Genomic DNA, 10,744 nt, shown 5'->3' with positions numbered 1-10,744 from the left:
TTGCCTCCAAATAAATGTTGACATTAAATAACTTAAAGAAAGCTAATAAAAGAAAATGAGAACATGCTATGCAAAAGAGTAAGACATAGCAATAGCTTAAGTGATAGAAAGGGGAAATGAGGGAGGGAAAAATAAGGAGGGATAGACAGAGAGGAGGGACAGATAGGGAGGGATATAGACAGTGAAAGGGAGGGGGTGATAGATGTCAGGAGGATGCAGTGAGAAGAGCAGGCAGAGCTGTGTGAGCTCAGGACTCGAGGCAAGGACTTAAGACACCTGATACACAACTTGGTATGTCATGGTCAGGACACCTTTAATCAAGGATATTCTGCTTCTTCTGGAAATTCATCCTTTTCCACTTGATCCGTCCACCTGAATCTCAAGAACCTTCTTGCTCTGCTAGGTTTGGTCATTCTGTACCCCAGACTCAGTCCTCTTGAAAGCTCAGTATTCTTGTTCTCACGTGCTCTGTCCTTATACATCCCAGGCTCTGTCTTGTTCTACACGTCATTGTCCTCCAAATCCAAGCTAACGTTGTGCTCCAGGTTCTCCGGGACACATTCAACTTGTGCTGTTATTCTCTGCCCTCTTCTCTCTGGGTTCATCCTGCAGACTTTGTCCTCTTGTTTTCATAGCTCTGTCCTGCAATGGAAGATTCTTCCTACTGTTCCTTACTCTGTCCTCCTGTATCACTCAGCTGTATCCTGCTGTCCTAAAACTCTCAAGCTCACTCCAGTTTTCTATTTCAGGCTCTGCTTGCCTGGGCTCACCTAGTTACCTACCTTCCTGCTCCTCATCTTCTAAACTCTACCCTGCTCCCCAGCCCTTACAGTATCATTATTCCTGGCTCTGTACTCTTGCCCCAGACTCTCCGGATCTCCCAGACTCTGAGCTCCTGCAGCAGCCTCTGATCTTATGTCCCCCCATACTGTGCCCTCCTAGCCCGGGCTCTGCTTCTTGCTGCCCAGGCTTTGTCCTGTTCTCTCAGGCTCTGTCTCTACTAACCAAGGCTCTATCGCCTGTTGCCCATACCCTGCCCCAGCCTCTGTGCTCCTGCCCCCGGCTCTGCCCTTCTCTCCTTGCTACCATTTCAAGCTCTGCCTTCTTGTTTCCCAAACTCTGTTCATCTCTCTCTGCTTTTGTCACCCTGAGATTTACTTCCCTGTTCTCTTCGGCTCCCTCCCCCCAGCAGCCCTGCTCCCTTTCTTCATTGCCACTATTTCTCTGTCCCCGGGCTCCTCCTCCTGCTGCTCGGCTTTACTTCCCATGCCAGGTTCCCTACTCACGGGCCAGCAGAAGGAAAGGTGTGCGGCTTTCCATGGTGCTGAAACCTGCGAAACAATTTCCTGGAAAACACAATAAGTGTGTGCGGCCCGGAATAGCTGCATAAGCCGCGGGCTGAAGGTCTGGAGTAGGCGGGGAAGAGCTGTAGCAAAGCCAGAAACCAGAGCAAGATATCACCGAGGCTGTGTGTGTAGCTCAGGCCGAATCAATTGCACCTGCTCCGCGGTGTCAGCACCGACATCAAACCTGAGACAGGGACCGCAATATCTGCAAGGCCCCCACTCTGTGAAACCATCGCAACAGGGAATCCCCTGTGGGTTAATCCACAGTAGGCTACAGAGGACCCTCAGTTGTTCAAACCCCCGCTAGAGAAAACCGTACTGGAGTGTCCTGAGTCTAACAGGAGACCCACAGATCTACAAGGACACCCCTCTGGGGGAACTGCACCTTAGACCCCTAAAGCTTCTAGATGGACTCTGGTAACTGCATTCATAGCCAGTAAGAAAAGCTAAATTCAACAGGAGGTTCCATTCATACCCTAAGCTTACAAGTACCTCCTCATATCCCACAGTGACTCCTGAATCTTCCAGGAGACCCTGAAGTCCACAAGGACCCCCATCTGTACAAACTACACAGGATACTTCAAGATCCACTCTGGAAACTCTGAAAACTGAATTTAAATTGAGCAGGAAGCCCTAAATCTACCAGGACACCCCTCTATAAAAACCCACAGAAGAGATTCACAAGTACACACCCTTAAGGAAAGACCTATAGACACCCCCTCTTCTGACTAAATCTAGATCATAAAAAATTATATGGATAATGCTATCATAATAAATAAACCTAGAGGGGGCATCCTTCACCAAATACTCCCAGGACAGTTCCAAACCTGCAATAGTCAATGTCATTGACACCCTAAACTGTAAATAAATCCACATCAAAACCAAAAGGGTTTTTAGGGAGCCATAAATTGTACTGATGTGCATTTTTACTTAGTCCTCGGAGATATCCTATTATAATTAGTCCTTCAAGTTCAGACCCCAGCAGATAAATCATCTCTGTAAGACAACGTCTCCTCTCTCCTGGAATACATCCTAACTTTATTTAGTGATACAGTAGGTGGTCTTCACCTACAAAGAAATATTAAGCATCATGTTTAATACATAATTCTTCCAAACACTGGATAAGGAATACTGGGGCTAGTGATTCCTCTGCTTCCAACAGCAAGGTATGAAGGTTTCAACTCCTTACTAATAAACAGCTGACAGTAAATCAGATTTGTTTCTTGCAATGCGTTATTTCTCTTTACAATTGGAGATAGCTTGTGATATAGTTAACCATGAATGAATTCATTGTCTGTGTTGTATTTATACCTCAGGCTATATTTATCTACAGTTAAAAGGACAATTAATAATTTACAATTGGTTGTTGATATCACACATTTACAGTTTTCCTTGCCTAACAATCTGATGGGGTGGAGGTTTATGGTTCTTCTAATTTACTCTTTAGAAGATCAGTAACCTTTAGTTGCACTGTCCAGAACACTATTAGACATGTTTATACAAATAATTATAATGATTTATTAGACTGCATATGCTAGTAGGTCTTTGTTTAGTTAGTGACAATGGTCAGAGTATCTGTGTTAATAGTGTCACGTATGTAAGCTGTAGACTTATTATTTCCTATATTGTTTGTAGAATTAATATTACAAGTTATTTTCATATTTGCTAAGATAACTTGGTTTTACATATGTGATATATTTTTTTTGTAAAGAAGGACTCTCCAAAAATATTAAAATTGTATTTCCAACTATTTATTAAGCTTTCGTGACACCTTTTGATCATATACTCACTGCATCAGTATGGTTACTGGGAATATTGAGGTTTCCAAAGTATGATAGCCACTGCAAGTCTACTATCAGATTCAGTGCTATATATATATTGTATACTGATAGAAGTATACTGATAGAAATCATTTGTTTGGTTTAAAATTAGGTTAAAGTTTATAGTGTGGGTATTTTGTCGTTATTTTGTATTACTTTATGTACTGTATAAGAATGCAGAACTGTTTAACAATAAAATAAAATTTTATATATATATATATATATATATATGTGTGTATATATATATATATATACTGTGTATTATATATATATATATATATATATATATATATATATATATATTTATATTAGGAAATATGTGGTTTGTGGTCACCATTTGTATGTTTATGTTATATTTAAAATGAATGTAGTTTAAACTTCAGCATACAAACTTTTGTTATGATTTTTAGAAAAAAATATTTTTATGTAAAATAGTTTGTAGTTAAATACTGATGTATGACAAAGATTTGAAGCAGTCAGTAAGATGATGTCAGATAAGTTTGTGTGTTCACTTGCTGAGTCTTGCTCTAGGTACATAAACACCTCTGATTCCTGTCACTGTGCGAAAAAGAGGGTCTTGAAGACTGGGGTCATACAATTGGGGAAAACCCCTCAAGTTTATATAAATATTTTTTTTATTTTTTTTTTAAGAAAACTTTACAATTTGTTATTGTAGACAGATTAATTAGTATAGTTATTGAAATCTGTATTGCGGTGAACAAATTATTGTACAAATAATGATTACAATAGTAATAATATCCTTATTGTTATAAATTGCTGTCAGATCTGAAGTTCTGTAACATGGAGTGCAGTTAATATGTACAATTTAAATGGACAGAAGGTCAAAATTGAAATGTGCATGTCAGTTTGAAATAGAATCATTTTATCAATATACATAATGCTTCTAGTAAAACGTATTACTGTTTTTCAGTGGAATATGCACATATCCTGTGGCTAGCATTTAAACATTCTGATCTTTTAGTCAGTGCAGCTTATGTGCGTATGCTGCTGAAAGAGTAATACATATTTGTGCTAATGGAAGTGTATTGCACACATGCTTCTATTTAAAATGGAAACGTACCCAAACGCATTTCAATTTTGATCTTTCTGTCTCTTTAACGGTCATTGAGATGTAGCATTAATATTTTTTCTAAGTCTGTCTACTACAGTGATACATATTGTATGTAGTAGTGCCAGAGAGAGGTATACCAAATCCCTAGCATCCCCTCCTCTGAACTACACTTGCAGGCACACACCTTAAATTTGCTGCCCAGTAATGTCCCTTAGATCTACTGACCCGAAACGTTAGCAGCCTGGAGCTTTAAACAGGTGTTAACCTATATGGACTGTGTAGCTGCCGAAAGTAGTAATAAAGCACAAGGTGTGAGGGAAACATGGGTATTTAAATAACAAAAGTTGGAATTTTTAGAGCGACATATAATGCCCTAGGTACCACACTTCACGCTTAGGGAATACAGCTTCAGAACCTTGGCGGTGCTAGCTCACACGAGTGAGATTGAAGCAACAAATTTAAGAAGCAGAAACTGCTTCTTTTGCCTCTCCGCCAGAAGTGGTGAGATCAGTCATCCCAACACTTGCTCGTTCAGAGTGATGGACATAAACTTCTCTTGCGTAGTTGGAGGCGCAGGAGCAGGGGGCAGCATTGACAGGAAACCTCTTGTGCAGTGTTAAATTTCACCATGCGATGCAGCATCACAAGAGGTGATTGCAAGTGGACAGGTTCACTACTTGTGATAAATTTTGCCATTAATATATTTAATGTAAAGCCTCTTTTGGAAGCACCTACAGAGATTCTTACCATTACTGGTTTTATGTCTACTTACTGGAGCCATACTAGCCTGTGTTGTACTAATCCATTCTTATTTGAGAAAAACTATTTTTCTCTCTATTACAAAGCATAGAGAAAAACAAGCAATATAAATTTCCATTGTAGACTGGATGGAGTATTTACTATGAAGCCTGCAGCCACTGCCATAATAGCTTGAAATGGATTGCAAAGTAGGTGTTGCCATTTCTGTTTGCACAGAAGAGTTAAACCTTCTAAATGATCAAATTTATATTAATATATAATACCATATTGCCCTTCATTTCTCAGGATGCAGTATTTAGTTCCATTATTTGTGTGTTGCACTATATTTAGGTCTCTGAGTGAGATGGAACAGTTTAAATGATTTGGAATTGTAGGTATATATATATAGGATTACACAGTTATCTGTCACTAGCCTATAACACTGCAGAAATGCCAGAGGTTCTTCAAATTGAATGTTTTGCTCTATATAACATATCAGACACATTTATGCCTTTTACAATCCTCAACAGTCCATCTTGGCTGTCAGAGACAGCTGTATGACACTGGCACCCAAGGGGTTAAGTTATACTAGTAAACTATCTGCCCCATACATATTCAATATAAGTAGTCGTGTGTACTAGGGAGGTATTTCTTAGCGCTTTTCTGGCATTGCAAGCTTCTTAAAGGGAAATTAAAATGAAAAAAGAAAAAGCTGTTAGGGTAATTTGTTATTGATCTGTTGTTTGCTTATAACTATGTGCTTAGCCCCTGTTTAAGTCAGCTCTAGTGAAGCAGTGCACTGGGATCTAGTTGAACACATCTGGTTAGTCAATGACAAGAGAAACATGTGCGTAGCCAGCAATCAGCAACTAGTTCCCAGTAGTGCTTTGCTGCTCTAGAGCTGACTTTAACGATTTGTTTAACTCCTAAGGGAGGTTAAAATATGTGTCTTGCTTTAAGGTTTGATTTAAGGGCTGTGTTCCTCTCTTGCTCCTTCCCATCTTTATTATCTAGTTTCAAATAAGGAAGCCAAGGTCCACCTACATACTCCCCATCCCAGAAATGTCAGGCCACTCCCACAGCCTGAACAGCCAACCCACAGCTTGACCCCACCCACAGACCACTCAACCATGGCCTGGGATTCAACAAGTCTGCCCCCTGCTGCCTGTGTTTTGTAGCACAATTGATGGATGGTATATAATAGTGATCTAATACTATTCTTTTTTCAGAGCTTCCAACTTCCCTGTATTTTTAAAGATTGTTAAATTTTTGGAGCGCTGCTTGCTGTCCCTCTACTAGCTCCCCCAGGACCTTATAAAAATCCTTGTTTGCTGTGGAATGTCTGCCCACTCTCCACCAAGCTCTCCCACCCATGCCTGTGCAGTATTACTCACTCCCCGCCAAACTCTTCCCCCTGTGACATTCTTCATCCCTGATTTGTTGTTATTCTGTTCTCAGATCTCCCTGACTAGGCCACCAGCCTCTCTATCTTTAATCGTTTCCTGGAATTGTTAGGAGGTATGCTCAATATTTCATAACCATAGCTTACATTGTTCTTTTCCATGCAGTTGATAGCCAAATGTGGGTTAAAAATTAAACCCTCTTCTCTGCAATTTGCTTTTTCCTTCTATCATTGGAGTATCTACTGTAATTCTTCTGGAACAGTGTGTAGGGGTAGGTTTGTGAGGTCAGTGCTGTATTGTTCAGGCAGACCTATATTTTCTAATATTTCAATAACGTTTTATAATCTATTTTCCAGCCGTGCAAGTGAAAATAATTAACTTGAAAAGGTTGAATTATCTTAAAGGGACAGTCAAGTCAAAATTAAACCTTCATGATTCAGATAGGACATTCAATTTTAAGCAACTAGGTAGGCTTATATGCTAATTTCTAAGCAGTTGAAGGCAGCATTTTGACAGTTTTTCAGTTAGATAGTGCTAGATCACATGTGCCATATAGATAACATTGTGCTCACTACCGTGGAGTTATTTATGAATCAGCACTGATTAGCTCAAATACAAGTCTGTCAAAAGAACTGAGATCAGGGGGCAATCTGCAGAGTATTAGATACAAGGCAATCACAGAGGTAAAAAGTGTATTAATATCACAGTGTTGGTTATGCAACACTGGAGAATGGGTAACAAAGGAATTATTTATCTTTTTAAACAATAATATTGTTCAGTAAGACTGTCCTTTTAACTATTTTGAGGTTTCTGTGGAAAGTTTAACCATAATGTATCCATAAAAAGCCAAAAATCCTTGTCATTAATTAACTTACAGTTAAAGCTTTTGTTCTATATGAAAATGTCCTGTTGACTTCTACATGGTCAAAACCGGCTTGGCACGCACACCTACTTTCTTTAAAGGGACATACAAGTACATAAGAAAATGCTTTATTGCACTATAGTATTTTATTATTGCACAATTGCTTGCATATAACTGTGTGTTTAAACCCATGCAAAGGTTAAATACATTGTTAAAGTCATCTCTCATGAGCCCTGAAACAGTACTTACATTTACTAGAAGTAGTGTTGCTAATACAAGTACAGTACTGTATATTGCAAACAATCAAAGTCAAAATTAGACTTTTACGATTCAGAGAGAACAAGCACAATTTAAGAGACTTTCCAATATACTTCCATTATCAGATTTACTTTGCTCTCTTGGTACCCATTGTTGAAAACCATACCTAGATAGACTGCGGAAGGTCAATGCACTATTGGAGCTAGCTGATGAATGTTGGCTACCCAATTATGCCTCTTGTCATTGGTTCACCAGATGGGATCTAGTTGAACACATCTGGTTAGTCAATGACAAAAGAAACATGTGCATAGCCACTAATCATCAACTAGTTCCCAGTAATGCATTGCTGCTCTAAAGCTGACTTTAACTATTTGTTTAACTGCTAAGTGAGGTTAAAATCTGTGTATTGCTGTATGGTCTTGATTTAAGAGCTGCGTTCCTCTCTTACTCCTTCCCATCTTTATTATCTAGATTCACATAGGGAAACCAAGGATCACCTAAATGCTCCCCATCCCAGAAATGTCAGGCCACTCACACAGCCTGAACAGCCATCCCACAACTGCATTAATGTATTATAACGTTATAGAAGTCAATAGAGCAATAAAAGTCGGAAAAAACCTAACACCCTTAGTTACGCACAAACCCGATTGCAGTTTCTCAAGTGCGCTAACCTGATATCACATTCCAATGTTCTGTACAGAAAAGTGTATATATATATATATATAATGGTATTTTAGTATAACATGTATCTAACCTAATTTTTTATATATATATATATATATATATATATATATATATATATATAAAATCAATGTAAATATTTGCATAGGAAATTAGCACATCTAGGTAAGATTTCCGCTTGCTTTTTCCCAGAAATACTCCATATACAATGTTACCAATGCACAAGAGAATTCTGGGTAAGATATGCAAATTAGATGTGCAAATTCTCAGTTTTTTTGCTTCAAATACTGTTTTAACACAGCGATCCTTTTAACAGGATTATTGCAGGAATCCTGTTAAAAGGATCGCTGTGTTAAAACAGTATTTGAAGCCAAAATAAAAGAGAATTTGCATATCTAATTTGCATATCTTACCCAGAATTCTCTTGTGCATTAGTAACATTGTATATGGAGTATTTCTGGGAAAAAGCAAGCGGGGAGTCTTGCCTAGATGTGCTAATTTCCTATGCAAATATTTACATTGATTTAATTTTGAGACATGGAGGATTTTAATCTCAGTTTTTTATCTCCACCATAATTTTAATGAATATATATATATATATATATATATATATATATATATATATATGTCCAATATAAATATATGGCACTTACTGGGTTTACAGTGAATCAAAGTGTTACTTTTATTCACATAACGTGATGTTTGGGGGAAACAATCCCCTTCCCCAAAATGTCATGTTATGTAAATAAAAGGGACACTTTGATTCACTGTAAACCTAGTGTGTGCCATTTATTTCTATTGGATATATGCTGGATTTGGCACCCTGGTGAACTTGCCCTTGAAGTTGGTGAGAGTGCACATCTAGTGACTTATAGATATCGATATATACCAATATATAAAGGCCCATATTTATCATATTTACGCTCGCGGTATTCAGCATTGCACCAGCAGCTCACAAGAGCTGCTGGTGCAACGCCGCCCCCTGCAGACTCGCGGCCAATGGGCCGCCAGCAGGGGGTGTCAATCAACCCGATCGTACACGATCGGGTTGAATTGCGGCGATGTCTGTCCGCCTGCTCTGAGCAGGTGGACAGGTTATGGAGCAGCGGTCTTTGTGACCGCTGCTTCATAACTGCTGTTTCTGGCGAGCCTGAAACACGGGGCATCAAGCTCTATATGGAGCTTGATAAATATGCCCCATAGTATCTATTTGAAAATACTTAGAGCATGTTCCCCTATTTGAAGAAATTTGGAATGTGAAATATTTGCAATATATACACATACACATACATATACATATTTAGATGTGTATGTGTATGCATCTCAAGTATTTCTGTTTTAATACCTTTTAAAGTCCTTTTTATATATCTCTGTTTTAATGCCCTTTACAGACCTGAGACCTCATATCTTTTACCCCTTATAACTTTTTACTGCAAATTTGTAAAAAAAATTTTATCGGATAGCGTTATTGTGATTTTAACAGTACTTTTAAATGTAATTTTAATGTTTTCCCCCCACTTTTTAGTCAAGCGTAACATTTAACCAGAGCTCTGAAGTCGTAAAGAGGCGCAATAATCCCCTTATCGCTCGCATGCAACAGTTAGCGTGCCACTTGTAATCAATCTAGCCCTATGTGTTTAAAGGGATACTAACCCCTCATTTTTTCTTTCATGATTCAGATAGAGCATGCAATTTTAAGCAACTTTCTAATTTACTCCTATTATCAATTTTTCATTGTTCTCATGTTATCTTGATTTGAAAAAGCAGTAATAAAAGGTTAGGAGCCGGCCCATTTTTTAGTTCAGCACCTTGGTAGAGCTGCTGATTGGTTTGCTACATTTAGCCACAAATCAGCAAGTGCTACCCATGTGCTGAACAAAAAATGGTCTGGCTCTAAAGCTTACAGTACTGCTTTTTCAAATCAAGATAGCATGAGAACAAAGAAAAATTGATAATAGGAGTAAATTAGAAAGGTGCTTAAAATCTCATGCTCTATCTGAATCATGAAATAAAAAAATTGGGTTTAGTATCCCTTTAATGCATGACAGGATTTTCTTTTTGCACTTTTATGTCTATTTCAGCTTTGACTACTATGCCCCCTTAATATAAAAAAGGGGTAAAACAGACACAGTTTTAACACATTTTAGAGTGCAGAGTGGATTGCAATGTGTCCCTTTAAAATATATAATGTATCTAGTGTCTATTAACATTAAACCATGTTAGGATCTCAGTACTGGAACTGCACACCGTAGTGGTTTAACTGAAGGGTTAACACTTAGGATTTTTCTTTTTATACAATGAAAGAAAACCTTTAGTCTGTTGACATTGTGTGTTACCTTCTTCATTAGCTTGCATCATAACCGATGATTGTTAGTTTAATCGTTTTTTATCATCAGTTATTTTGTCTTTAATTATCTTTTGCTTCCTCTGCTGATTAATGTTCAGTATCCATTTAGCCCCCTATTCCCAGTTACTTTTTTTTTAATGTCCGCAGTCCGGGTGGTGTTTCAATCCATTTTGTGCTGGAATTGATTAGCTGTTGTATAAAATTGCTCCTGTTGAAA

At 38.1% G+C, this 10,744-nt stretch overlaps 1 protein-coding gene across 2 annotated transcripts in view; it reads left to right on the top strand.

The window, feature by feature from the left end:
• Positions 1-244: 244 nt before the first annotated feature.
• LARGE1 (LARGE xylosyl- and glucuronyltransferase 1) overlaps positions 245-10,744 on the top strand; it is a 1,302,608-nt gene continuing 1,292,108 nt past the window's right edge. For both annotated transcript variants that reach the window (XM_053718971.1, XM_053718973.1), the window contains exon 1: positions 245-2,512. The gene's annotated coding sequence lies outside the window, so the exon portion shown is untranslated. The remainder of the gene's footprint in view (positions 2,513-10,744) is intronic.

Source organism: Bombina bombina, chromosome 6 (genome assembly GCF_027579735.1).
Source record: "Bombina bombina isolate aBomBom1 chromosome 6, aBomBom1.pri, whole genome shotgun sequence".
Lineage (NCBI taxonomy): Eukaryota > Metazoa > Chordata > Amphibia > Anura > Bombinatoridae > Bombina > Bombina bombina.
Note: the sequence above shows the minus strand (reverse complement) of the source record. Positions and strands in the feature narration are given on the sequence as shown.